Here is a 5,059-nt window from a genome sequence, read left to right on the forward strand (position 1 = left end):
ATATGGAAAAACCACTCTATGCTGGTTGAAACAGCTGTCAGGTATGCCACATATGATTTTACTCAGGATATCGGTCACTAGAATAGTCCCATTTTAGGGCCAAATTCCAGGCTTGGACTGGCCCACAGGGGTAAAGGGAAAAATAACGGTGGGCCCTACTGCCTGGGGGCCCACCTCCTGATCTAAGGATCAGGTTCCAGACTGTGCACTTGAATTATACATCATACATATGTTACCTTATACTGGACTATGGTGTATTTTCTACAGTGCATTGCTGTTATTAATCTGTTATTACTCTGGTACATTATCATGCATGCAGCAGCTGAATTTATTGTATATATGAAGGGGCCCAGACGTTGCACTCTCTAATGGTTAGTCAAACCAATGAGGTGGCAGGCCACACCCCCTCGCACACTGGCCACACCCCTAACATGGTCCCCTACCACTGCATTCCCCCGGTGGGCCCTACATTCCCCAGTCCGACACTGCCTAATTCAGACCTGACCATAGGTGGGCTAAATTTAGCACATCTACGATCATTTTCTCAGGCATGTGGGGGTACGCCCAGCACAGGGCTAGTCCGCCCTGCATGTCTGGCTCTGCCCCCCCCCCCCCCCCACACACACACACACGGGTGCGAAAGCATTGCATGGCGGCGATGGCTTCGCACCCGGCGAGTAGCTCCCTGCCTGGGCAGCTAGTGCACAACCTAGCTGTGCTGGCAGGCGGCTACCCGCCACGTCCCGGGTCGCAGCGGCTGCGTGTGATGTCATGTAGCTGCAGCGGCCAGCCCCCGCAAGGTCCGGACACGCCTATGTTGTCTGGTCCATGCCCTGCCAATCGCGTTCTAATGCCATTGGCACCCCCTTCTCGCCCCGTCGCCCGCCTCTGCCTGTCAATCAGGCAGAGGCGATTGCAGCCCTGAGATGCTTTTAGCATCTCACTGGGCTCCCGGGATGCGCACGCGCAGTGTGCCGCTGCGTGTGCGCACTTCACAAGAGGATTCAGACTGCGATCGCTGCCGCTGCAGCAGTCAGTCGGAATTAGGCCCTTAGCCTCATGGTGCTGGTAGATGATGTATTTGTTATAGCTCTGTGCCATAACAATTATTCTTATATTTCAATAGCTATTTGAAGCACACCCACACTAGGGAAACTACCGTACACCCACAACACTTTTTGCCATTTTTCCGTTGCATGCACTGGCTGAAAAGCCGGGCCACCTGCTTGAGTCTGCCCCCTAGGCAAAAAGTTGCCAGCCAGCCCCTGGGTGACACAAAGTGTGGGGTCCCCCTGCCATAATGCAACCAGCCCTCGATAAACAGCAAGCGGAATGCATGTGACCAGTGCCGTTTCTAGCACTGCACGGGGCACCCGCCGCGGCACTTTCCCCCTGCCCCTACTGCTCCTCCAAGACATAGTACTCTGTCCAGGGGGCGGAGTTTTGCGGAATGACGCGTTTGCATCGTGATGTTATGGCGCAACGTGTCATTTCTCAGAAACTCCGCCTCCCGAGTGGAGTTATATGACAGCGAGGAGTGGGGAGCGAGGGAGCGAGCAGGCAGCTTCAGGACTCAGCTAGCAGGTTGGAGCGGGAGCTGTACACACATGCACAGCACCACTGGCTACTAGCGTTACATACCCCCTAGCAACTAGCATTACACAGCCCTGTAAACTAGCATTACCCCTGGAAACTAGCATTACACACCCCTGGCAACAAGCATTACACAGCCCTGGCAACTAACATTACCCCTGGCAACTAGCATTACACAGCCCTAGCAACTAGCATTACCCTTGGCAACTAACATTACACTCCCCTGGCAACTAGCATTACACAGCCCTGGAAACTAGCATTACCCCTGGCAACTAGCATTACACAGACCTGGCAACTCACATTACCCCTGTCAAATAGCATTACCCCTGGCAACTAGCATTACACAGCCCTGGAAACTAGCATTACCCCTGGCAACTAGCATTACACAACCCTGGAAACTAGCATTACCCCTGGCAACTAACATTACACAGCCCTGGAAACTAACATTACCCCTGGCAACTAGCATTACACAGCCCTGGCAACTAACATTACCCCTGGCAACTAGCATTACACAGCCCTGGCAACTAACATTACCCCTGGTAACTAGCATTACACAGCCCTGGAAACTAGTATTACCCCTGGCAACTAGCATTACACAGCCCTGTCAACTAGCATTACACAGCCCTGGAAACTAGCATTACCCCTGGCAACTAGCATTACACAGCCCTGGCAACTAGCATTACCCCTGGTAACTAGCATTACACAGCCCTGGAAACTAGTATTACCCCTGGCAAATAGCATTACACAGCCCTGTCAACTAGCATTACACAGCCCTAGCAACTAACATTACCCCTGGCAACTAGCATTACACAGCCCTAGCAACTAGCATTACCCTTGGCAACTAGCATTACACAGCCCTGGCAACTAGCATTACACAGCCCTAGCAACTAGCATTACCCTTGGCAACTAGCATTACACTCCCCTGGCAACCAGCATTACACAGCCCTGGAAACTAACATTACCCCTGGCAACTAGCATTACACAGACCTGGAAACTATCATTACCCCTGGCAAATAGCATTACACAGCCCTGGAAACTAGCATTACACAGCCATGGCAACTAACATTACCCCTGTCAAATAGCATTACCCCTGGCAACTAGCATTACACAGACCTGGCAACTAACATTACACAGCCCTGGAAACTAGCATTACCCCTGGCAACTAGCATTACACAGCCCTGGCAACTAGCATTACCCCTGGCAACTAGCATTACACAGCCCTGGAAACTAGCATTACCCCTGGCAACTAGCATTACACAGCCCTGGAAACTAGCATTACCCCTGGCAACTAGCATTACACAGCCCTGGAAACTAGCATTACCCCTGGCAACTAACATTACACAGCCCTGGAAACTAGCATTACCCCTGGCAACTAGCATTACACAGCCCTGGCAACTAACATTACCCCTGGAAACTAGCATTACACAGCCCTGGCAACTAACATTACCCCTGGCAACTAGCATTGCACAGCCCTGGCAACTAGCATTACACAGCCCTGGCAACTAGCATTACCCCTGGTAACTAGCATTACACAGCCCTTGAAACTAGTATTACCCCTGGCAACTAACATTATATTCCCCTGGCAACTAACATTACCCCTGGCAACTAGCATTACACAGCCCTGGCAACTAGCAATACACTACCCTGGCAACTAGCATTACACACAGTAGTGGATCTTGACACCGGCAAGCAGGACCTTTGCCCGGGGCGCCGCCTTGTGGAGGGCGCCACACCATGGCAAGATCCGCTACTGCCCCAGCTGCCCGCCGCTACTGCCCCCAGCTGCCCGCTGCGAAGGGAACTAGACGCGTAGTGTCTAGTTTCCCTTCGTGGAGAGGACCTTTTGCGGCGCTACTCTACTGAACAAGGGGCGTAAACTGACCACTCCCCCTGCATGCAGCCACGCCCCCTATTTCCCGCCCGGGGCGCAAAAAGCGCTAGTACCAGCCCTGATTACACAGTCCTGGCAACTAGCATTACACAGCCCTGGCAACTAACATTACCCCTGGCAACTAGCATTACACAGCCCTAGCAACTAGCATTACCCTTGGCAACTAGCATTACACTCCCCTGGCAACTAGCATTACACAGCCCTGGAAACTAGCATTACCCCTGGCAACTACCATTACACAGCCCTGGCAACTAACATTACACAGCCCTGGCAACTACCATTACACAGCCCTGGCAACTACCATTACACAGCCCTGGAAACTAACATTACCCCTGTCAAATAGCATTACCCCTGGCAACTAGCATTACACAACCCTGGCAACTAGCATTAGCCCTGGCAACTAACATTACACAGCCCTGGAAACTAGCATTACCCCTGGCAACTAGCATTACACAGCCCTGGAAACTAGCATTACCCCTGGCAACCAGCATTACACAGCCCTGGAAACTAGCATTACCCCTGGCAACTAGCATTACACAGACCTGGCAACTAACATTAACCCTGGCAACTAGCATTATCCCTGGCAACTAGCATTACACAGCCCTGGCAACTAACATTAACCCTGGCAACTAGTATTACACAGCCCTGGCAACTAGCATTTCACAGCCCTGGCAACTAGCTTTACCCCTGGCAACTGGCATTACACAGCCCTGGAAACTAGTATTACCCCTGGCAACTAGCAATATATTCCCCTGGCAACTAACATTACCCCTGGCAGCTAGCATTACACAGCCCTGGCAACTAGCATTACCCCTGGCAACTAGCACTACACACCCCTGGCAACTAACATTACCCCTGGCAACTAGCATTACACAGCCCTGGCAACTAACATTACCCCTGGTAACTAGCATTACACAGCCCTGGAAACTAGTATTACCCCTGGCAACTAGCATTATATTCCCCTGGCAACTAACATTACCCCTGGCAACTAGCATTACACAGCCCTGGCAACTAGCATTACCCCTGGCAACTAGCATTATATTCCCCTGGCAACTAACATTACTCCTGGCAACTAGCATTACACTCCCCTGGCAACTATCATTACCCCTGGCAACTAGCATTAACCCTGGCAACTAGCATTACACACCCCAGGCAACTAACATTACCCCTGGCAACTAGCATTACACAGCCCTGACAGCTAGCATTACCCCTGGCAACTAGCATTATATTCCCCTGGCAACTAGCATTACTCCTGGCAACTAGCATTACACAGTCCTGGCAACTAGCATTACCCCTGGCAACTAGCATTACACTCCCCTGGCAACTAGCATTACACAGTCCTGGCAACTAGCATTACACACCCCTGGCAACTAGCATTACACAGCCCTGGCAACTAGCATTACCCCTGGCAACTAGCATTACACTCCCCTGGCAACTAGCATTACACAGCCCTGGCAACTAGCATTACCCCTGGCAACTAGCATTACACTCCCCTGGCAACTAGCATTACACAGTCCTGGCAACTAGCATTACACACCCCTGGCAACTAGCATTACACTCCCCTGGCAACTATCA

Source organism: Pseudophryne corroboree, chromosome 7 (genome assembly GCF_028390025.1).
Source record: "Pseudophryne corroboree isolate aPseCor3 chromosome 7, aPseCor3.hap2, whole genome shotgun sequence".
Classification (NCBI taxonomy): Eukaryota; Metazoa; Chordata; class Amphibia; order Anura; family Myobatrachidae; genus Pseudophryne; species Pseudophryne corroboree.